Source organism: Heterocephalus glaber, unplaced genomic scaffold (assembly GCF_053883595.1).
Source record: "Heterocephalus glaber isolate CG9 unplaced genomic scaffold, H.glaber_assembly_v1.0 deba00000122, whole genome shotgun sequence".
Lineage (NCBI taxonomy): Eukaryota > Metazoa > Chordata > Mammalia > Rodentia > Bathyergidae > Heterocephalus > Heterocephalus glaber.
In genome coordinates, this window is record NW_028258138.1 from 52,178,820 (window position 1) to 52,204,918 (window position 26,099).

Below are 26,099 nucleotides of genomic sequence, written 5' to 3' on the forward strand. Positions count from 1 at the left end.
AAACTGAAGTAGAAAAGGATTCTCATTAGGGGGTCTCTGCATTTTAAAAGCCTTAAAATTAAAATTGCTGCAAGTAATTTTCATAAATAGCTGAAATGTTTTGTTTATACTAGACTAGCAGCTGCATTAGGTGCTGAGAATATCTGACCTATTGTCCTCAAGCAGAAAGGTTTGACTATTTTATTTAGCATTTCTATAAAATGAAATATTTTCTGAGTTTTTCCATTATTTGTTAGAAGTGCCTTTCTGTCATCTATGATTTAAGTCAGCAAGGTTTGCCATTACTGTGAGTAGCCCTGGGAAGCGAATGAAACTACAAAAGAACTATAAAAGGACACCTGACCTCATCAGGTTGTAATGGTTTTACCATTATATTCAGAATTACAGAATAGGTAATTATATTTCAATCACATAATTATCAGAAAATATGAACAATGGTCAACATGTTAAGTGCTTGTTCTAGTGTGTATAAATGTGTACTGTTGATATTTAAACTAGTATCTGAAATTGTAAGCATCTATTTCCACTTACCTCCAAGTGAACTTTGTATAATAATGAATCTCCTGGACAATCCACCATGATTTTATAAATAGAAGCTAATGAGTCACATGCCATATCCTGTTCTCCTTTGTCATGCCTTCAAATCTCATAGTATTTAGGTTCAGGGTGTCAAGGAAATAGCATGCTCTCTTACCTCAGAAGGTCTGGGTTTGAATTATGTAATTAAAGAAAGATCTTTCTTCACTCAACCTAGCACATTGCTGAGGCATCTATAACAAAATAAAGATTAGCAAGATTGAAGTATACATATATGTTTAATGTAAGTTTTACATGACATGGGAACTTTCAGAAATAAAGAGCCCCTTAAACAGAAATATCTGTATATTTTATGCTTCAATTGGATGATTGCCCAAGGATTGTATGATCCATTAGTGAGATCTAATTGAAATTCTTGACTGTGTTTTAGTGTTTTCAGAGTTAGGGACATTCTTTCCCTCTGGGTATGGTATGAGAATCTCTGGACTGAAGATTTTGACTTACTTTTGAGAGAAGGGTGAGGGGAAGCTGAGAGTGACCTTCTTTCTGCAGCTTTCTAAGATGTCAAAGTACTGTATAATAGGGGAATATGTCCTTAACCACATTGACTCTATGGTATGACCACATTCCATTAAATAACTGTAAATCCCTTGAGGCTGAATTTTTATTTAGAAGGTGGATATTGATTATTTAAAGAGGATGCTCACTTCAGCAGCACATATACTAAAATTGATTATTTAATGAAGAAAAAATCAGTACACTAAGAAAAGTATTTATTACTTAATTGTAATATAGGGATTAATTGTAAAATAGGGATTCAAAAATATTATTTAAGTCTTCTTACAAAGCTATGTTATTAATTCCTTAATCTTGAGTGCTTACCATATGCCTTCTATCTTCCATTAATTGTTTCAGTTCAAGGATTCAATGTGTCTTAGTTGTATGAGTATTACCCACTTTGTTAAGCACTGTGGAAAAATACACATTGGACTTTGACTATCTGTCTTCAAGCAACTCAAAATTGTGAACAATTTGTATTAGTTTCAACATAAATTAACAGAAACATAAGGCTTATTATATGATAATTTAGAATATAAAGAAGAAAGTAGCCATATATCATTTTCTCTTGGGGTATTAGAAATCAGAAATTGCAAATATCAGTAAAATGCCAAGACATGAAACTGAGAATTTTTATACATAGATGTCTGGTCACTGGGGGCAGTTTGCTGAATTAGAAGAAAAAGAATAATGGACACAAAATTAATTCAAAGAAAACAAAAAATATATTATCGATTCTCTTTCTTCTTAGATGTAGGATTTTGAAATAAGAGGTTTTTTAAAATGAAAATTAACTCCTCACACCTGGTTTTAAGAGAACCTGCACAGTGATATTTTAATAAAATGTAAGTAGAAACTACCACATTAGTAAACTTTTTGCAGTTTAAAAATACCTTCTGGTGCAGGATGATCAGTGTGGGATTGATACAGTTGTCTGCTATAATTCTATATTGTTCAGGGCCTGAATAGTAGTATTATTTTAAGTTGTAAAATAATGGGAGCATTAGACAGAGTGACTTTACAATATTGAGCATATATATTCACAACATAGAACAGAAAATTAGTTCTATTTTTCTTTTTGGAGTATAATAAGAACTAGATTATCAAAAAGGCATTTGGATTCATTTATTTCAAAGAGCAAAATTGCTGTATTAAATTGAATGTGAAACTATGTCACCATTCTTTTGTTGATTGGTCAGAATATTATCTTCTGTATTCTGTATATTATTATAAACAGTGAGTTATCTACATTTTTAACACAGAAATGTTTCCTGCTACAATAAAAAAGATATTTTTCAATTTCTTTGACATATCCTTTTACTACTCACCAAAATACTTGACTCTGATATTAAAGCAAATACTAAAATAGTTTTTGGCTAAATATTAACGCAATTGAATTTTAGCTAGACATGTCAATATATTACCTATCATTTTAATTCTATTTTCTCCAATATTCTCATCCAGATTGTTGTTTATTTTTTTTAGTTTTTCTGAAATTGCTAAAAACATTTTGTGAGCCAAATTTTAGAAATTACCATTAGAAGTGGAAGCATATTTACTTGGATTTCATAGTTATGCTAAACAAACCAAGATATACATTTTTAAATAGGAAAAAAAGGTTGTAGAATTTTGAGGATAAATTAATTCTCCATATATTTATATGGGCTTTTGTGCTGTGCAAAAGATTGTAGATGGATAAATAAAATACTATTAATTAATTATTTCAGAACAGCAGATTGGAAAATGGAAGACAGATATTTAAATATTATTTAGTATTTATTGAACTTACTGAATTGCAAGACATGCATCATGTATATAATTGAAAAAGAAATAAACCAAGTGAAATTATATTTAAAGAAATGTTTAGAAAAGAAAACTATAAAAATTAAGGTCTTTTTCTTCCTATAGAGAACAGATTATGACTAGTCAGGATGCCCTTCAAAGGTAAAGAATACAATGATCAGATTGATGGACCCAAACCACAATAACAATAAAATCATAGTTAACTCTCCTTAATAACATACATTCCAAAGATGATGCAAAAATTTCTTCCTTATCACCACAATGCTATCTTGAGAAATTGTGTTTAAAAATTTAGTCAAGTAATTGGCTAAATAATATGTAGATGCTACATCAAAATTTATATTCTTTTTATGCCTAGGATCTATGTTCTTAACCACTATATTACACTCCTGCTACAGTTTAGATCTAGAATGCCCCTCCCCCCAAATTCTCAGGTTCAGAGGTAAGGCTTGTGGAAAGTTCTTGGATGTTGAGGGTGCTATAGACAACTTGATGGCAGGAGCTGAGGCCTCTCTGGAGGTGGGTCACGGGGGCATGATCTGGAAAGGCCTGTCTCCTTCCCCAGCCTCCCTTCTCCCTGTGCTTCCTGGCCACCCTGAACTGAGCAGCCTTCCTTCACCCAGGACTTCCACCTTACCTTTTCTGCCCTGAAGCCAGCCTTCCATAGACTGAAAATGTGAGCCAAAACTAACCTCTTGTGGGTGTTGGGTATTTTGTCTCAGTAATGATAAAGCGACTAAGACAATTCCCCTGTTATTTTTCAAAAGATCATTTTATTTGCTTCTCTTTTTCTTTGTTCTGGAAGATCAAACAAAAATAAGACAAACTTTTGAAAACTGATATAGCTTCATAATATCTTAGTGAAGATTTGAAACTGCTTCAGTAAGAGATATTTTATTAGCAGTAGCTTGACATTTCTAGGATGATTTTCCAATTTAAAATTTATTTTGAAACATCTCTTCACCACACCCTAAATGGCACAAATGTCTGTAATTTACCTTAATTTTTCGATATACAAACAGACATGCAATCAGTCGATCTCAATTGCACCAAATTCTTAAATTTTTGCTTATTTCAAATATGATTTTTCATTTGTTTATTTCTAATGTTTTTTTTTCAAAAGAGAAAATTACACCAAATAATTTATCTAGTCAAACAGCCAATACCTTTTTTTATTTTTTATTTTTTTGCTTAAATTCTTTTTAGGTACATTTTAGGTATACAATACATTTACATTTATTATTGGGTGCTTGTACCTGTACATGATGTATCTTGGTTCTTATTTTTTCCCCATTACCTGTGTGCCTTTCACCCCCTCCACCCTTCCTTATTTACATAGACTTTGTTTCCATTTTTTTCTTTTCTCATAATTTTTTCCTTTTCCTTCTTTCCTTTCCCCTTCCACTCCCACTTCCCCTACCCTTTTGGAACTTTTCTTCCTATTTCAAATTATCAGTTATTTGTTTTAATCATTTTAATCCTTATTTACACGTTCAGTTTCTCACACTAGAGATTCAGTATTTTCACGTGTCCTATTTTTTTCACTTAAAAGTATGGTCTCACAGCAATTTTTTTTTTAACATGATTGCTTCTTTATTTTGTTTTATGATTTTTTGATTCACTTGAATTTCTAGTGGAAGCAACAGAGCTGTTTATAAATATGCAGTTCCTGTTTGAATAAAGAATATCAGTCTTTGAAGCCTCTTTGAAGAAATTTTTCCATGCCTTTTGGTCATTTTGTGAGGGCTACTTTAGTTGAAAACAGGATGTCTAAAGTCTCAAAATATCACAAGTTGTTTGAAAGGATATGTGTAAATATAAGCAAAGCAGTTAAAACAGTACCTGCCATCTAATAAGTGTGCTGAGCTATTTAATGATAAATGAAAGAGTTTGATTGATAATAAATAAGTAAATAAATAAAATATCAGTCGTTGATTTAACAAAACTTCTGAATAGTTTTAATCTAGAAATATTCTTGTTTATTTTTGAGTAGTTAATAGTAACAATTGTAACAGCTGCTATCATTTAAACCATACAAAATGAAGAAGTCTGAGAAAATCAAATGACTTTATATATATTGTGTGTTTTTACTTCCAATAACATAATATTACTACTATAATAAAACTGGATCATATCTTTATTACCAAGCTCTTATAGTCAATTTTATTTGGGGTTTTATCAGTGAGATGTAACATATTTATAAAATTATTATGACTTTGAAAATGGTTATTATCAATATGCCTTTATATGTCATAGCATTTTTTAGCTGGAGCAGCTGCTAAAGGCTATACAAAAATATGTGTGTTTGGAAGTGGGTGAATTGAGCAACATATAGGGAAATAATGCTGAATGACACTGAATTAAAAAGGCATTGCATTCTGTCATTTTAAATGTGTTTTAAAATATAGAAAAATCTCAAATCATTTTCTTGTATGCGTTATACATTTATTGTTTTATTATTTTAGATACTATCTTTTAATTTTTTTCAATGTAAATATTTAGTAATATTTGTTTACATATCAGATGAGATTTTTATTGACTTTATTATGCAGAGGCTCAGGCACATGAGTGAATCTTACTTCTGTGTTTTGCATTAATATCTTTATGTCCTAGCCAAGGGGAAAATGATAAATATAACTTTAAAAAGTTTCTCAGACATCTTTATTATTTGTGAAGTGTGTCTTAAAATTTCTGGGGCTAAACTGGATTCATACATACCAAATATATATATATATATATATATATATATATATATATATATATATATATGAAAAAATATATCCTAATGAATATAGTTCTATTTAAATTGTAGTTGCCATAATTAGTTTTAATAAAATTATTGACATGCTGAAGAGCTAATATTGGTGAATGAGCATTGAGAAAACTAAATTCAAAAGGAAAGGATTAGAAGTGAGTAAACTTGATCCCAAAAGTGAGTAAACTTGATCCCAAAGCAAGTCACGGTGCTCTTATGTGGGAGGGTCAAGGAGGATTTAATTTGAATTCCATCATACTGTTTCTATGTATGTGTATGCTTGTGTATTTATTGAAGTATATTTTACACACAATAAAAGTGAATAGATGTTATGTATTTAGTTCAATGAGCATTTTATATTTGTATCATAAAATCATCAAGTAAAACAAGGTAGAAAACACTCTTATCACCTCCAAACTGTCCTTTATACTCAATTCTCTCTTTTCAAGGAATCACTGTCAAGATCCATACCACCATAGACAAGTTTTGCCTGTTACTGAAATTTATATAAAAATGGAACCATATTCTTTGGACTGTGGATTCTTTTACTCAATATAATGTTTTCCATATTTATTCATGTTGTTTTCTTTATCTGTAGTTCATTATTTTTTATTGTAGGATAGTATCTTTTGCATACATGTACAATTTATCTAATCTCCTTTTCATAGATATTTGATTTGTTCCCAGCTTTTGGGTATTACAAATAAGGCTGCTGTTATTATTCACTACTAGTTTGTTTGTGAACACACATACTCCACCATTCTGTTTGGTAAATGCCTAAGAGTGGAATTGCTCAGAGATAAGATAAGTAAAAATCTGCCCATCAGTTTTCCAAAGTTGTACCATTTTACATTCTCATAAGCAATGTATAAAAGTCTCAGTCGGTCATTTATATTGTCCTTCCTCTCTCAGAAACTGTTCAGAGATTTTGTAAAATCCCCAAATCACTAAAATATCTGTAAGGTAGGAAGAACATATGCAGTGCTTCTCTCTGATTTATAAAAAAATGTGACAATTGAAATAGAGGTTAAAGTCAACCTTCATTTTTGCAGCATTTTCCATTAGAACACATTGTGAAATGGTTCATAACTAAACCACAACTGAAGTTATTACCAGAACATCTCCATGAATAGAGTCACTCAAAATGTCAGGTGTAGAGATACAAGATCTGAGAGATTTTCCAAAGTGGAAATGTATGACACTAATCACTATGTTAATGCATGTGAGACAACCCTTGAAGTTGTCTTCAACTAGTAGAGATTAAATGAAGTCAGGATTTTATAAATTTTACCTATGCTTGGTGATACAGGATAAAAACACCAGCATTACTCCCTAGCACATTGTTAAAGGAAAATGCTACTATTTGATCGGACTTGAAATGCTACTTGATAAATCTACAGATAGACACATGTTTTGCATAGACATGGATATATAGACAACTATAGAAATAAAAATGACATGTCATATAAAAAAACAGAGCTTACTTTCTTTTGTTTTCCTTAATAGCTGGTCTCTAAGTTATTATGGTGATTGAGTGGTGGACGGATAAATATCAGGATCATCACCACAGTAGACAACTAAATTAGTTTTGTATTAGGTTGAAAAAATGCTTTCTGATGATCTTTCATCAGCTGAATGGCATAAATGAGTTAAAATAATCAGTGAAACTATTTTTATATGTTCATCATTTATGATTTACTTGTAATTTTCAATAATTAACCTATAAAGCTAAATAAAGCAATTTTGCAGAAAAATTTTACAAAATAAATAAAATTACAAAACTACCACTTTGAAGATTTTTCATTTCTAGTACAGACATAAAAAGTTGGTATCATCATACTGTGTTTATGAACTTCATTTCCCCATGAGTTCATTTATCTTTTGGTTATTTGAATATATTTTAACATAAATTAAATGCTACATGGTTTTTAGGTCAAAATGATCCTATGTATTACCATACATTGAAGTGTAATGAAATCATAAGATGTCTAGATTGGAAAAGATAATTTTATATTATTATGTTTAATATTGGGACTGTAGTGAAGATAATTTTGAGCTTACCTATTTTGTTTCTAAGAATATATCAGCTGTGTGCTGACAGCTACAGAGCTCATGGTCATGGATTTCTTGCTCCCTACTTACTCTGTCTTTTGGTCTCTGGTGGCAGGAGAGAGTGTTAATGGGCTACTTGGACTAACTTATGTGGAAATAAAGATTATCAGCAACCTAATAATTTGTATATATCAATGGGAGAAAAATGCAGTGTCAGCCATAATAATAACTCTAATTCTAAATTAACTGTGTAAAACATTTGAAATGTATACGAAATTTCAGGAAGAAGGTCTTTTTACTAACACCTAATTTAAAATAGAAAAAAATAAGTTGTTGACAAATTGATCAGTTGACCTAATCAGTCAAGTTGGAAATTGTTTGTCTTGCTCTCACTTTTTCATTCTAACTCTTGACCTCTCTCTATGACCCTCCCTCCTTCCCTTTTCATCTCGCTCCCTCCGTCCCCCTTTTCCCACATTATCATTGACTCATGCATATCCAAACTTCATAGAATCATTTTCTATTGTTTTCATGACTTGTGCCATTATAAGAAACGGAAAATCTGGCATAAATAGAATTATGAAACAACAACAAAAGCCATAAAACAGTACATACATGCATGCACAGACACGCAGAGAAAAGCTTAATAAAAATGGACTTGAAAGCAATTGAATGCAGGCTATTCTTGAGAGTTCTAGCAGCGTGAAAAGTTTGAGATCTCACCCAAATTTTCTGACTAAAAAAATAGATTCAAGCCATTTATTCTATACTTATTCCTCTCAGTTCAAGATTCAAAGTCCCAGAATGAAGATACATTTGGACATGTTAAAATCACTTCTTCCACAGGACAGAAAGAGAAAAAGATCTAAATGGAAGGAACCAATAACAAGAAATAGCAGGAGAGGAAATGGAGTTATAGTTTCAAAAGGAAATAAAATATGGTTAGGAGATGATTAGATATCAAGAACTATGAGGAGAGAGAGAGAGAGAGAGAGAGAGAGAGAGAGAGAGAGAGAGAGAGAGAGAGAGAGAGAGACACTACAAAGCTCTTCCAAACACACTAATCCTCATGTTAAGAACTGAAAGTAGGCAATACAGATTTTTTAAATGATTGATTTCTAGTAAAAAGAAAAATTACAAAAAAGAAATAAATGTATCAGGCATTGAGTAAAACAGAATGAACATTGGATTACCCACAATGTAGTACTCTGTATAGTTTCTGACAGTGAACTTTTATTTTTTTTTGGTTAAATTCATTTATTGGTACATTTTAGGTATGCAATACTTTTACATTTATCAATGGGTGCTTGTACCTGTACATAATGTATCTTGGTTCTTATTTTTTCCCCATTACTTGTGGACCCTTCACCCTTCCACCCTTCCCTATTTACATAGACTTTGTTTCCATTTTTTTCTTTTCTCATAATTTTTCCTTTCCATTCTTTCCTTTCCCCATCTCCTCCCACCACCCCTAATCCTTTGGACCTTTTCTTATTTCAAAGTATCAATTATTATTTATTAAACCTTTTAATCCATATTTACACTCTCAGTTTCTCACACTAGAGAAACTATTCGGTATTTACACATGTGTGTCCTATTTATTTCACTTAAGAGTATGGCCTCAATATGCATCCATTTAGCTATAAATGACTCTAGATTCTCATTCTTTATGGCTGAGTAGTACTCCATTTTATAAAAAAAGCCAAACAAACATACCTTGTTTATCCAATTTCCAGTTGATGGGCACTTGGGCTGTTAACAAGCTTTAGCTATTACAAACTGCCCCTCTATAAACATGGGTACACATATATCTCTGTGGTATGATTCTTTTAATTCTTTTGGGAAAATACCCAGCAGGGGAATAGCTGGGTCAAATGGGACCTCCAGCTCTAGTTCTTTGAGGTAAGTCTACACTGATTTCCATAGTGGTTGCACCACTCTGCACTCCCACCAACAATGGAGAAGGGTTCCTTTCTCCCCACAACCCTGCCAGCATTTGTTATTGGTTGATTTCTTGATAGCAGCCACACTTTCTGGGGTGAGGTGGAATCTCAGTGTTGTTTTCATCTGCATCTCTTGAATGACAAGTGATGTTGAACATTTTTTCATATGTTTCTTTGCTGCTTTTACTTCTTTGTCTGAGAAATGTCTGTCCATTTCAGATGCCCATTTTTGAATTGGGACTTTGAATTTGGGGGGGGGGGCGTCTGATTTTTTTCAGTTCTTTATATATTCTAGATAGTAGCCCTTTTTCTGAGTTACAGCTGCTAAAATTTTTTTCCCAAATTGTAGGTCATCTGTTAGCTCTGTTGGTGGTTCCTCTTGCAGGGCAGAAGTTTTTTAATAAGATGAAATCCCAGTTGTTGATTCTTTCTGCTAGTTCCCATGCTATTGAGGTTTTGTTCATGAAGTCTTTCCCTATGCCAATATCTTCAAGAGTGCTACCTAAGTTATCTTCCAGAAATTTTAGTGTTTCTGTCTTAATATTTAGATCTTTAATCCATTTCCATCTTAGTTTAGTGCATGGTGATAGATATGGGTCTAGTTTTAATCTCTGGCAGGTTGAAATCCAGTTTTTCCAACACAATTTATTAAATAGGCTATCTTTTCTCCGATGATGGTGGTTGGCTCCTTTGCCAAAAATGAGGTGGCTGAGTATGTCTGAAGTTGTTTCTGCATCTTCTAATCTATTCCACTGATCCTCAGGTCTGTTTCTTTGCCAGTACCATGCTGTTTTTATCACAGTAGCTTTGTAGTGTAGTTTCAAGTTGCGTGTTGTGATACCCCTAGCCATGTCTCAGTTGACCAGAATTGCTTTTGTTATTCTAGGTCTCTTCTGGTTCCAAATTAAGTTTTGGATTGTTTTCTCTAGTTCTGTGAAGAATACTGTTGCAATTTCAATCAGCATTGCATTGAATCTATGTAGTAGTTTTGGCAGTATGGCCATTTTCACTATACTGATTCTTCCTACCCAGGAACAAGGGAGGTCTTTCCATTTTCTTATCTCCTCCTCTATTTCCCTTTTCAAGGTACTGTAGTTTTCACTGTAGAGGTCTTTTGCTTCCTTTGTTAGATTGATTCCTAGATATTTCATTTTTTTGGATCATATTGTAAAAGGAATTTTTTCCCTAATTTCTCTCTCAGTGAGTTTGTTCTTTGTGTATAAGAAGACTATTGTTTTTAATGTTTCCAGAACTATATTGAACAGGAGTGGTGATACCAGGGATCTTTGTCTTGTTCCTGGTTTTAATGTGAAAGTTTTGAGTTTTGACCATTTAGTATGATGTTGGCTGTTGATTTTTCATGGGTAGCCTTAATCAGGTTGAAATAAAGACTTTCTATTCCAATTTTCTGTCAGCTTTTTATCATGAATGGGTGTTGGATTTTGTCAAATGTCTTTGCTGCATCTATTGAGATGATCATATGGTTTTTGTCCTTGACTCTGTTAATATAGTATATTACATTTATTGATTTATGAATATTGAACCATCCTTGCATCCCTGTGATAAATCTGACTTAGTCAGGGTGTATGATCTTCTTGATGACCCTCTGTATTCTGTTTCCCAGTATCTTGTTGAGGATTTTTGCATCTATGTTCATGAGGGAGATTGGCCTGTAGTTCTCTCTTTGGGTGGGGTCTTTTCTTGGTTTTGGAATCAAAGTCACACTTGCTTCCAGGAATGAGTTTGGAAGCCTTGCTTTCCTTTCAATTTCCTTGATGAGTTTAAATAGTAATGGTGATAGTTCTTCTTTAAATGTCTTGTAGAATTCAGAAGTGAAACCACAAGGACCTGAGCTTTTCTTTGTTGGTAAATATTTTATTACATTTTCCATTTCACTCTTTGTAATTGGGGTGTTTAGAATTTCAATATCTTTTTCATTTAACTTTGGCAATTCATATGTATCTAGGAATCTGTCCATTTCTTCTGTGTTTTCCATTTTATTAGAGTACAGATTCTCAAAGTAGGCACTGATGATCTTCTGGATTTCTGCTAGTTCTGTTGTGACTTCCCCTTTTTCATTCTTAATTGGATGGATTTGTGCCTTTTCTTTCCTTTTTTTGATAATGTTGGCTAAAGGTTTATCAATTTTATTTATTCTTTCAAAAAATCAACTCTTTGATTCATTTTTTTGTATCATTCTCTTAGTCTCCATTCCATTGATTTCTGCTCTGCTCTTTTATAATTTCCTCCCTTGTGCAAGCTTTAGGTTTCTTATTTTCTTCTTTTTTAGGAGTTCGAGCTTCTGCATTAGGTTATTTATCTGAGTTCTCTCTGCTTTCCTATATGGGCATTCACTGCTATGAATTTCCCATGTAGAACTGCTTTCATGGTGTCCCATAGACTCCTGTATATTGTACTGGCATTATCATTTACTTCCAGAAACTGTTTAATTTCTTCTTTAATTTCCTCTGTAACCTATTGGTTGTTCAGGAGGATGTTATTCAGTTTCCATGTGTTTGTGGCTGTTTTGGAGTTTCTCATGTTATTGATCTCCAATTTTATTGCACTATGGTCTGATAATATACAGTGGGTAATTTGAATTCTTTTGCATTGAGTTAGACATGTCCTATGAGCTAGCATGTGATCTATTTTGGAGAATGACTTGTGTGCAGTTGAAAAGAATGTGTATTCTGATTTTGTGGGGTGGAACATTCTGTAAATACCTATTAAATCCATTTGTTCAAAGTCTTGGTTCAGTTCTTGAATTTCATTGTTAATTTTTTGTCCAGATGGTCTATCTATTTGTGATAGTGGGGTATTGAGGTTTCCCACTACAATTGTATTAGTGCTTATTTGGTTTTTCATATCCATTAATATTTGTTTTGTATAGTTGGGGGCATTTGTATTTGGTGTGTATATATTTAGGATTGTCATCTCTTCCTCTTGGATTGTTCCCTTCACAAGGATGTAGTGACAATCTTTGTCTCTCTTAATTAGTTTTAGTTTGAAATCTACTTTGTCTTCAAAAAAGATTGCTATGCCTGCTTGTTTCTGGGTTCATTTCCCATGGAGAGCCATTTTCCATCCTTTAACTTTCAGTCTATGAGTTTCTTTTTGAGTTAGGTATTTTTCTTGTATACACATATTGCTAGATTTTGCTTCTTAATCCATTCTGTCAGTCTACTTCTTATGATTGGTGATTTGAGGCCATTAACATCGATAGTTATAATTGATAGATATTTACTCATCCTTGTCATGATGTTTTACTGTTGTTGGCTCTTATTTCTTTTCCCCCCTTTCCCTTTAGTTTCTTACCTTGCCTGGTGGCTTCCCTCTGTTGAGCCTCATGGAGTTGTGACCTTTGTTGCCTTTTTGTAGGATATTGCTTAGAGTTGTTTGGAGTGCTGGTTTGGTGTTCTTGAAATTTCTCAGGTGTTCTTTGTCATGGAAGTATTTAATTTCCCCGTCAATTTTGAAAAATAATTTTGCAAGATACAACAGTTCAGGTTGGAAGTTATTTTCTTTTAGGGCTTGAAATACTTGACTTGAGGCTCTCCTTGAGTTGAAGGTTTGTGTTGAGAAGTCTGCCGTGATTTTGATGGGCTTTCCTTTATAAGTGATTTGTTTCTTTTCTCTAACTGCCTGTAGGATTTTGTTCTTCTGTTGAGTTTCTGGGATCTTGACTATTATATATCTAGGTGTGGATTTTTTTTTGAACATGGCTAGGTGGAGTTCTATATGCCTCACTTATCTGTATGTCCAATTCTACACCTCTGTCTGGGAAGTTTTCTACTATTACTTCTGTGAACAGTTTTTTTTTTTTAATGTCAATTGTACTTTCTCCTGTTTTTTTATGGACTCCTATCAGTCTTATGTTATTCTTTTTTGTATCATCTAGCAGCTGCTGAATTGATTTTTCATGGTCCCTTACTATTTTTAAGAAATCTCTGTTTTCATTGTCCTTCACCTCAATCCTGTCTTCTATATCTGATATTCTATCTTCAGATTCTCTTAAATCTGCTCTATATGCTTTCAATGGAGTTTTTTAATCTCCTGTATATCTGTTTAAATCAGTTTCATGGATTCCATTTCTTTCTTATGTTGGGTGATCATGGTTTCCATTTCTTTCTTATGCTGATCATTCATGACTTCCAGCATGTTTCTGAGCTCATCTTTTTTTTTTTTTTTTATCAGTTTCTTTTCTAGAGCCTCCAATCATGTCTTAAACTCTGCTCACCATCTCTGTAGTTATCTGGGAGATTATTTCTGCTTTGAATTTTTCTAGAGCCTCATTCATCTGTTTTGTTACTTCCTGTGCTATCAGTTCAGGGTGTCCAGGTGGTTGATTATCATACTTTTCCACCTCATCCCCCGCCCCCCAAATTTGCCTTTTGGGGAGTTTAAGCCTGAGTTTGTGAAATGCTTAAGTGTCTTCTCATTTTTTTTTTTTTTGGTACTGTCCTTGGTTTATTTCCTGGGTTGCTATTTTGAAGTTGCTTATTGTAAGAACCTTTGTTGTTGTTTTTAGAACCCTTATGGAATGATTGCTTCTCAGAGGAGTCTTCCAGATATAGCTGGTCTTTAGGTTTTGAGTCTCTAATGGCTCTGAGGCTATCTCATTTTCATTATACCAGAAAGGACAACTGATTAATCACAGCACCTTAACCCAAGTGATACAATCAGCAAAAACCATAGCATAAAATACATCATTAGATAATGACAATTTGTGGCAGTTTTTAATCTATCACCTTTAAAAATGAAGGGCCTCCTTCAGGGTATGTCTCTTCTGTCACAACAGACAACATGGGCAGTAGTGTGCAGTGATAAGTCAATGAGTCTCAGTAAGTTAGTCCCACACCCGTGAGAGTCAGGTAGATTTCTGGTTTCAAGTCCGAAGTTGAGCTCCCTGTTCTCATGCAGGGTTGCACTCTGCAAGGTTCTATTGCAGGTTTCAGATCCCTTTCCCATGACGAAAGTCCAGGTTCCGATGGGAGCTGATGATCCCTCCAACTTACCAACCACAGTGGTCTGGTATGCCTTTATTGTAAAGATTCTCTTCAGTTTTCCAGTGGGCTTGTTTTCATCATGGAGCCTGAGAGAGGCCCTGTCTGTGTTATTCACTTCTGCACCTCAGGACAATGGTTTTTTTTTTTTTTTTTTTACTTAAATTCTTTTATTGGTACATTTCAGATTTACAATACATTTACATTTCTCATTGGGAACTTGTACCTTTACATGATGCATCTTGGTTCTTATTTTTTCCCCAAAGTTAGCCCTCCCTTCATTCCCTCCACCTTTCCCTATTTACAAAGACTTTATTTCTATTTTTTCCATTTCTCAGCATTTTGCCTTTCCCTTCTTTACTTTCCCCTGCCCCTCCCACTACCCCTACCACTTTGGACCTTTTCTTCCTATTTTGCATTATCTATTATTCATTCTAATTATTGGTACATTTTAGGTATACAATATAATGACATTCATCATTGGAAATTTGCAACTTTACATAATCTTTCTTGGTTCTTATTTTTCACCCTTGCCCAGCCCTCCTTTCAACCCCTCCATTCCTCCCTATTTAAAAAGATTTTGTTCCTATTTTCCCATTTTCTCATATTAATTCCATTCCCTTCTTTCCTTTTCCCTAGCCCTCCCACTTCCTTCCCCTTTGCCCCTTTTCTTCCTATTTCATATTACCTATTATACATTTTAGTCCTTATTTACACTTTCAGTTTCTCACACCAGAGAAACTATTCAGTATTTATACAAGTGTGTCTTATTTATTTCACTTAAGAGTATCACCTCCATGTTCATCCGTTTAGCTATAAATGTCTCTAATTTCTCATTTTTTATGGCTGAGTAGTGCTCCATTTTATTAAAAAACACATTTTATTTATCCAGTCTCCAGTTGATGTGCATTTGGGCTGTTTCCAAGTTTTAGCTATCACAAACTGTGCTGCTATGAACATGGGTGCACATATATCACTGTGGTATGATTCTTTTAATTCTTTGGGGAAGATCCTCAGCAGGGGAAAAATGGGGTCAAATGGGACTTCCAGTCTTAGTTCTTTGAGGTATCTCCGTACTGATTTCCACAGTGGTTGCACCAGTCTACACTCCCACCAGCAGTGGAGCAGGGTTCCTCTTTCCCCACAGCCCTGCCATCATTTGTTATTGGTTGATTTCATGATAGCAGCCATTCTTTCTGGTGTGAGGTGGAATCTCAGCTTCATTTTATAAAAACCCCACATTTTCTTTATCCAGTATTAAAAAGCTTCTGCACAGCAAGAGAAACCACCAGCAGTGTGAAGAGACAATCCACAATGTGGGAAAAAGTCTTCACCTGCTTTTCCTCAGACAAAGGTCTACTATCTCCAATCTATAAAGAACTTTAAAAGATCAGACTTCCCAAAGTTAAAGACTCAATCTGAAAATGGGCATTTGAAATGAACAGACATTTCTCAGACAAAGAAGTAGAAATAGCAAATAAATACATGAAAAAATGTTCAACATCACTGGTCGTTTTAGAGATGCAAATGAAAACAATGCTGAGATTCTACCTCACTCCAGAAAGAATGGCTATTATCATGAAATCAACCAATAACAAATTCTGGCAGGAAAGAGGACCCCTGCTTCACTGCTGGTGGGAGTGTAGACTGGTGCAACCACTGTGGAAATCAGCATGGAGATACCTCAAAGAACTAGGACTGGAAGTCCCATTTGACCCCACTATTCCCCTGCTGAGGATCTTCCCCAAAGAATTAAAAGAATCATACCACAGTGATATATGTGCACCCAAGTTCATAGCAGCACAGTTTGTGTTAGCTGAAACTTGGAAACAGCCCAAATGCCCATCAACAGGACAATGGCTTATATATCCCCCTGTGTCTCTGCACTGTGGAGCCAAGTAGCTGCACAGCCAGAAGGCCAGAGTTGGAGGGGTGGGGGCTGTTGTTGAATGCACCTATGCTGCCAAGCTGGGGCTGACGGGAGTGCCCGGGGGGCTCCTCCTCATCCTGTCTTGGTCACAAGCCTGTCTTGGTCGCAATCCTGTCTTGGTCACAAGCTAGTGGATCAAGTAGGAGGAAGCAGGTTCCAGTCAGGCTGCAATTGCTCTGCCCTGCTCGGCCAAGCTGGGGCTGGTGTGTGCCTGACAGTAATCTTTTAATAGATGCTCTCTGCTGTACATGTATTTTCATCATTATTACTGTTTTACAACTATTATTTAATATATCTCTCATTAATTTAGAAACATTACTTTTTTATTATTATTATATAAGAGGTTGACTGACTCCTATCAAGTATGTTCTATGGTTTCCTGGCCACAAGGAGGAATAAAGAATCTTTTTTTTTTTTAAGAATGAAATGTTTTTTATTCACCAATAACCTCAAAGCCCATTTCAGATGTTTCTTTCTCATATATACTTCATCTGCTTTATTAAAAAGCAAAGCCCTGTAAGTGGAAACCATCTACTCCTCAGACTCTCATCCACCTTCATCTTGACTAATCTGGAAGTACTGGAGTTCCTAAGTCTCTTTGTCAGATGCAACCACAGGAAGCCAATCATGAAGATTATTCTTTTAAAGGTATTTTTTGGTAAGATATTTCAAATACCTTTTAGAGAACTGTTTCTCGGAAACAACTGTGATTTTATTCTTGAAGTGTTCCATGTGAACAACATTGCCAAGTTTTCTGGTTTTCCCATTGACTTTAACCTTCTACCTCAAAAACTGCTCCTATTTTAAAACAGAAAAAAAGCAAAACTAGGGAAGAAAACCCTAGATATTCACTAGGGAAGGTACCAAAATTTCCAGAATCAAAAATTCCATCTTCTACTGGGTGAGTAAGGTCCAAATTAAATTTCCAGGTTGACCCTTTAGGCTTCTTGTCTTTCTGTGGTGCCATATTAGTGACAGCAGGGTAAACAGAGAGGAATAAACAATCTTAACAAATGATTGTTTCATTTTTCTTAATGTGTTCAGAAGCATGTTATCTACCCAAAAGATCCTGAGGAAGATGATTTCTTTTTATGGAAATATTTCCTCTGGCTTCTATTAATCAGTAGATGAGTATATGCTAAATGGAATGCAGAAATATACTCTAAAACTGAAGCTCAGCCAGTCCCAGCTCCAGCATCCAGAAGGAAGCTCCCCTACCACCATCCCAGGCTCCTAGGGCAGAGAAGCTGAGCCGGTCCCAGCACTTGGAAGGAAGCTCCCCCACTGCCATCCCAGGGTCCTAGGGAAGAGAAGGTGAGCTGCATGGGCACCAGAAGCACCCCCCACCCCACCTGTGGAAATGACAAGACACATAAACAAGCCTCAAAAACAGACTTCTGGATCACTTACAGCAACCCCAAAGGGAAACGAGATGGAACACTCTGATACTCAACCACCTGGACTCTCTGAACTGGCAACAAAAGAGGATCTGGGAAAAATGAAATCAGAAATAATTACTCAGATAACAGCAAAGATTTTTGCTCATGGTGCAAGACATGATTAATAAAGCTAGAGAGGACACAAATAAAAAAAATAGAGGATCTGAGGAACATGATGGAATCCCAACATAGGAAACAAATGGAATCCATAAAACAGATACAAACAGATTTCCAAAAGATTAAAAACTCCATCGAAAATCTGTGCAGCAAAATGAAAAAATGTGAGGATAGAATCTCAGATATAGAAGATAAGATTGCAATTAGTGAGGAGAAAAAGAAAAAATGCTTTAAAATTGTAACGGAACACAAGAAATCTATCCAGCAGCTGCTAGACAATGCAAAGGAGAATAACATAAGACTGATTGGAGTCAATGAAGAAACAGGAGAGAGTGCAGATGACATAAAAAAAACTTGTTCACAGAAGTAATGGCAGAAAACTTCCCAAGCAGGGGAAAAGAACTTGACATACAGATAAGTGAGGCATATAGGACTCCACCTAGCCTTGATCAAAAAAAATCTACATATAGGCATACAATAGTTAAGATTCCAGAAACCCAACAGAAGAATAAAATTCTACAAGCAGTGAGAGAAAAGAAACAAATCACATACAAAGAAAAGCTCATCAGAATCACAGCAGACTTCTCAGTGCAAACCCTCAAGGCAACTTGGAGTGATGTATTTCAAGCCCTAAAGGAAAATAGCCTCCAACCCAGATTGATATACCCTGAAAAACTATCTTTCAAAATTGATTGAGGAATAAGATACTTTGATGACAAAGAGAACCTTAGGAACTTCATGAATACCAAACTGGCACTCCAAAAAATTTTAGACAATACCCTAGGAAAAGACAAAGAGGATCACAACCCCAGGAAACCAAGCAGAATGAATCCATTGAGTGTGACAAATTAAACGCAAAGGGGGACAATCTAACAAAAAGAAAAAGTCGTGACAAGGCTTTCAAAACTTTTGACTTCATCTCCCTAATGAGTGTATAATTCAATCTTATTATTGTACGGATTAGTATTTTTCTGATTCTAGAGTTGCACACCATTCCTTGTGCTATACTGGCTATTTATCATCTTCTTATGTCTACATTTTAAATGGGTTGTCTATTAATGAGCTCTAAGAATTCTTTATATATTCTGGTCATAGGATATATGCATTGTAAATATGGTCTGTTTAAGGACTACTTTTCATTTTAATGATGTCATTTAAAGTTCTAAATTTTGATGGAATCTCATTTATCAATTTTTTTCTTTTATACATCATGTTTTTTGTATCCTAGGTAGTTCTTCCTACCCTGAATTCATAAATATTTTCCTTTACAATTTCTTCTTAAAGTTTTAGACTTTTAGGCTTTCTTATTTAAGTTCATAGATCCCTTCAAGTTATTTTCATATATGGAAAAAAAATGGTTGAGGTTAATTTTTTATATACAGATACCAGGTGTTCTAGTGCCATTTGCTGAAGACACTATCTCTTCCTCAGCTCTTGAATCAAGTTTATATTCTATAAAATGCTAATGTTAAATAATCTTTCAAAACTCAGTGGACCATATATGTGTGGTTCTATTTCTAGATTCTCTGTTTTCTTCCAATGATCTATATGTCTTTCCTTATACCAACACTGCCTTGATTACTGTAGTTTTAGAAGAAGTCTTAAAATTGGGTACTGAAGGTCTTCCAACATTTTTTGTTTTTGTTTTTGTTTTTGTTTTTGGCTTTTCTGGGTCCTTTGTAATCCTACATAACTTTAAAATTTCAATATCCAGTTCTTCATTTATAGCAAGTATACACAGACGTGAATTTTTATACATACCTTGTGTTTTCTAATCCTGCTAAATTCAAGTACAAGTTCTAGGGGCTCCTAGAGATTTCTTAGTATTTTCTCTGTAGATGATCATTTCATCTACATATAATGATTTTGCTTCTGCCATGCCAATCCTATCCTAGTTGTGTCATTTTTTTGCCAGACTATTTTGGTGGGGAGTAGGTTTCAAAGTTTAATGGACAGATAAAGAGTAAGCATATCTGCCCTAGTTCCCCACCTTAAGGAGAAAGCATTGTATCTTCTCCATTCATACAAGGTGTTCTCTCTGGAAGTATGGAGTACATGTCTTTAATTTGTGGAGAAGTTTCTGTTCTACTTCTAGTCTCCTTTTACCACGAACAGCTGCAGAATTTGGTCCAATACTTTTTCTCCAACTATTGACAGGATCATATGGCTTTCTCCTTTCCTCTGTTAAAATGATGGCTTATGGAGGTGGATCTTCCAATGCTGAACCAACACTGCCATCTATATAACAAAACCACTTTCTACATACTGCCAGATCTGACTTCTAATAGTTTGTTTTGTTAAACAAATTTCTATCTATGTTCATACTTTTTTCTTCTATTATCTTTATCCAATTGTAGGATTAGCACAATGTTGAGTTCCTAAAATGAAGGGAGAAGTGTTCCTTCTTTTTTCTGCTTTAATTGTTTGATATAATTTATCAGTTAAAATGTTTATGAGCCTGCTGTTGTCATATAGGTAGGTTTTCAAGCTAGGAATATGCTTTCTTTAATAGGTGCTATTCAAATTTTAAATTTCCTCCAGAGTTAGTTTCATTAATTTGTCTTCTAAGTTACCTCTTAGAAGTTGTCAAATTTATTTCAAAAAATATTTTTGTAGTATGCTTTCTATATCCTTTTAAATTCTGTAAAATCTGTGGTAATGTCTCCTAGATCTTAATATTGTAATATAAAAAATGTATAACTGATATTGTGTAACAGGAAGAAAAGGTCTAAAAGAGCAGGGGAATTGGGAGGGGTAGAGGAAGGGTAAAAAGGGAAAGGAAAAATATGAGAAGAGGAGAAAAATGGAAACAAGGTCTTTGCAAATAGGGAAGGGTGGACAAGGGAAGGGGAAAAAAATAAGAACCAAGAGACTCATGTAATGGTACAAGATCCCAATGATGAATGTAACTATATTTTATACCTAAAATGTACCAATAAAGTTAATGGGGAATATATATATATAATGGGGAATATGTGTATATATATATATATACATGTATATATATATACATGTATATATATATATATATATACACTCTAAAACTAGCAAGTCGATTATGGGATAAAGTGAATGGGTGTTATCTCTTCAGATTATGATAATTCTTTTGTCTCACTTTCAAAAATTTTTAATATCTGCATTGTGGAGTAATCTGAGTATATTCTTCAAAATAACTCTTTACAAAAATACTCATATATATTAGTGCAGTGGCCAGAAATTTAAGGCATATGGCTAAGCAAATGAACATGCAGTATTAATCATTGTATTAGTCTGTTGAGACTGTTGTGCCATACCAGCTTAAACAATACAAATATATTTTCTTGGATTCTGGATCTAGAAGTCCAAATTAAAGTGCCTAATTTCTTCTGGAGCCCCTCTTGGGTTGTAGGTGGAGGGATCCTCTGCCTTTGCATCGGCATTTCTCAGTGTGTGTGTGTGTGTGTGTGTGTGTGTGTTTTCATCACTTACAAGAATGCCAATTCTACAGGATAACGGCCATCCCTATTAAATTCATATAACCTTAGTCATCCCTTTAAAGGCCCTATCTCCAAACACTGTCACATTCTGTGGTACTTGGGATTAAGACTTCAATATATGTATTTTTAGGCAGTAAAATTCAGCTCAAAAAATACTTAACATAAGTAAGAACTCTCTAGATTTTACTGGAGAAATTGCTGAGCTGGAGAACAGTATTCATTAGATAAACCATTTACTACATTTTTTTCTCTATGCTCTTAAAATTACATTTTAAGGTGTGGGGAAAATTATGATATATTTTCAAAATTACACCTTCTCTGAATTGTTCCCTATGAATGGAAATCCCAGGCAGAAACTTAATACTTTCTTTTACCCATGCCTGTTTTCCAGATATATGTATATAAGTCATGTTTTTTTCTCGTCTGAGAATTATGAGATATATGCTGGCTAAATAGTTTTAGTTGAATACAAGGGATTTGTTGGAAAAAATGAAATGCTACTTCTTTATTCAGATATCTTATTGTGTTGACCAGATTATGGTATCAAATTATTGTACTAGAAACCAAATATCAATCCTAGGCATGATCTCAAATTTAACTAAGAAACAATTTTATCAATTACATAAGAACTAAGTTGTAACACACGAAGTAGTGTATCATAGCTATGTTTCTCTCTGGTTACTTTTTAATAACTTAAAAATTTATAGACAATCTCTATCATATTCAGCCTCTTGACCTAACATTTGATGGACTTTAACCTAATTTTATAATACCCTACTCCAAAATTTGTTTACCACTGAATAATTTTTCCAATGCTGATGACAACTTCCTGTCAGGTATGCAGCTCCCTGATACCATATGAGATTTTGTGACAGAAATTATGGTTAAAAAATGCTCTGTTCTTAATTATGTCATTTTACTTTAAATTTTTGAAGAATTTCAAATCAGTGAGGATATATTAAGATGATAAATTGTCTGTTTTGGCTATTTTAAAGTTTATCTAAGTAAAGAGTTCATTTCATAAATACTATGCTGAAACACAAAGCATCAGACTAATAAAATATTGTATATGGCCATTGAATTAGATTATCCTGTCCCTCTTAAAAGAGAACTACAACTAATAGGCCTAATTACCTCTGAGAGCTTTGGACATTTTTATTCTCCCCTGTCCCAAATGCTTTATATTTCATTTGAATAACAAGAGCTTTCTGTAATAGTGCCCTTACACTTTAATTAGAGAGTTGAAATATGATTTTAATGCTCAAGTAGCCCACCAAAATGAAAATTGTAAATACCTTTGCAGAAGAAATACCAGCAGAACTGTGCTATAATCTACTGTGATAATATTGTAAATAATATGTACTAAGTTTAATTAACTTCCATTACCCATCAGAAAGTCTATATACATAGCAGGAATAGTGAACAGATGTACAAATACTGGAGAAGACTGCTGAAAATTCCAAAGATTTTGCTCAATCAGTATGTACAGCCTTCTGCTGCAGAATTATCATTTGTAAAAATTGGACAAATATTCTAAATTTTGCATTAAAAGATGAATTTTGGAATCTCTCTCCTGCATGTCACCATATTTTCTCTTGTTAAAGTTTAGGTCTAGTTGTTATATGTTAATAGTGGTATGTTATCAGATAATTTTAGGAAAAAATCTATCTCAGGAAACATACCCAAATTAAATACCTGTCTAGTGTGTTTTCACTGAGAAGATAGAAATATATGTACATAATCTACATATGTATTTTATGTATATCTAATATGTGGTGATGTGTGCTTTAGGAACTGTATTTAAATTTTTCTACTTCATATGGCTATTATTTAGAAAGTACATACAATTTAGGGTCAAGTGTAAGTTAGAAAACATGGTTGAGTTCAGCAACTCAACTGAAGGGTTGAGTTGCTGAGTCTTACGTAGGAAATACAGAAAATAGGCTATCTTTTCTGTTCAAGTTTTTCTGCTTTCTGTAGCCTCATACCTTTCTTGCAGGTGAGTTGCAAAGTTAAGATACTCACAATATCTGTCACCAAAACTGTCTTCATGACACCTGGCAAGGCCTTGTTGAAGGAAATCCTCTGATGGTACCACTTCACCTGATGATAATCCAACGCTCCATCTTTAGTATCAAGACCACCTGCCATATTTGTAAATGATGATAGAAATATTATACATATGAAGAGTTGGCAAGTTGGTCAGAAGAGAAATTTTTCTTTAAGCATATGCCATTCTTGGGCTTTTGTGATAATCACATTTTCCTTGAATTGTTCTAATAAAGTCTGTTGATACATTTCACAAGAAGTGCTCCAAGGCTTCTACAGGAAAGTGACACATTATTATTTTTTTGTTTCTGCTCTTTTGGTTTCTGCTGTATATTGTTTCTGTTGTATATTTTACTGCTACTCCATCTGTAAAAACAAAATGAGATAGGTAAAAGGAAATGATGATAAAAAGAGGAATAGAGAAGATAAGAAAGGTCTGGTAAAGATGATGTTAGTCAATAACATGACTGAAAAAAATGAGACAGTAGGATTACTAAGGGATATATGAGGAATGGCCACATTTGACATTTCATCTTGTTTGCATTATTTCTATTTTAAGGACATAATATATTACCAATATCTTGAAAAATATGGAGTCCCGAAAATAATACAAGTCAAGTATGTCAGTAACAGGGTCCAGAACTTGGAAACCAGAAACCTAAAAATTACATTTCAAGTAATAAGCAACCTTCCCAATCCCTGGTTAACTTTGGTCTACAATGTTCCTTCATTTTAAAATTCCTGCCATGAGGAAGAAAAGCAAAACAGAATTGTACAGTTTTCAATGTCTCCCAATATTTATCAGCCTGTACCTTCTTCCTGTGTCCTGGCACATAGCTAGTTTGACAGCTGTCTTGAGAGGATAGTTTAACCTTTCTCCTGATAGGGCAATTCTTCTTTTTTTCCCTACAACTACACTTAGGTAAATATTTGTAAATTCAGTTTCTGATCTGTCACCACTTACAGGTCATTTTAGAATGGATTTTTATTACAAGATAAAACAAATATCTGGTCTGTTGTTCAGTGCCTTGTGTATATAATCTACTCAATAACTTCATTCACTGAATCAGGCAATTCAACTATTTTACCAGAAACATCCATCTCCCTGTTTATCGCCCACTTCTTTCTTCCTAATAAATCCTGCAAACCATTTCCACATATGAATTTTTATTTATAGTCTCCTTCTCACTTGAATTCTACTATACTCATGCTCCTTTTAAATCCTAAAATCTCTTATAGACATAATGTATTCTCACTTTCTGTGATATATTCTGGCTATATATTTCAGTAATAATTTTCTAAATTCCCATTGTCCTTCCTCAACGAGCACTTACATAGCATTTGCACATTAGTATTGAATTTGCCATGAGTTTCATGTTTTCTCTAAAGAAATATAAATTTGGGGTCAATGATCTTTAGTTAGTCTTCTTTTATAACTTACATAATTTGGCATGTATGATATGTGACATATGTACTTTTGAAGTATTAAATGAATGAATATAGATTTAAAAATTCTTTTGGTTTTGAATGCTGCTAAAATATTTTATCAAAACTTGTCTGATTAAATAAGTAACTTGAAATTAAGAGTGTAATAAGTACTAAGCCATACTAATTTATAAACATACATATGAGGTACTCTACAAATAAAAATAATTCACAATATTTTTTTTCTTTCTTTCTTTTCTTTTCAGGACCTGGGATTGAACTCAGGACCTTGTGCTTGAGAGTCAGGCATGGCTTTGCTGAGCTAAATCCCCTGCCCTAATTCACAATATTTCAACTATAAAGTATAACCTTGTGTTTCCACACTTTGTTTGGTATTCAAATAAATAAAAAGAAAATTCACAAAATTCGTGGTTGAATGGCAGCACTGTGGAAAGATTGTCTCCCCCAATTTTAAAAAATAAACATAAGAATAAGTTGACTAGTAGTTAATATCAGTATGAGAATGCAAATTACATTGCTATTAAAAATAACAAAATACAAACCCCAGAAAACATGTAAGCAGAACGTATTTGCAAAGTGATGAATTAGCTTCTTTTAAATTCTGAAAGTAACCAATTAAACTATTAAAATAATTGGATTTTATTTTTATCCTTACATCACAAAAGGTGTACATTGAGATGCCTTTTAAAGCCACAGAGGTGGAAAAAAAAGTCATCTTTTTATTTTGTTATAGTCAAGGTAAGAAAATATTAATAAAAATTTTCTAATATCTACAAGAAAAATACAGATACTTTTCACATTCCTAATAGAAATTTCAAAAAGATAACTTTTTTTCTTTTACTTTTAGTCACAAATATAATGTGGAACATAAACTAAGAATAAACTTTATCTCTTGGTGAGGTTCAGGTATTTGATAATTTTATAGCTTTTGCTCATCAAGTAGTTATTCATTGTTAACATTAGCCAGAAGTATATAAACACAGTTATAAAT

The 26,099-nt window shown here is 33.6% G+C and overlaps 1 long non-coding RNA gene across 1 annotated transcript in view; it reads left to right on the plus strand.

Annotated features, from left to right (window-relative positions):
• Positions 1-25,666, plus strand: part of LOC147830433 (uncharacterized) — a 194,137-nt gene extending 168,471 nt beyond the window's left edge. The window contains exon 4 of the long non-coding RNA XR_015452596.1: positions 25,354-25,666. This is a non-coding gene — a long non-coding RNA (uncharacterized LOC147830433). The remainder of the gene's footprint in view (positions 1-25,353) is intronic.
• The last annotated feature ends 433 nt before the right edge of the window (positions 25,667-26,099 follow it).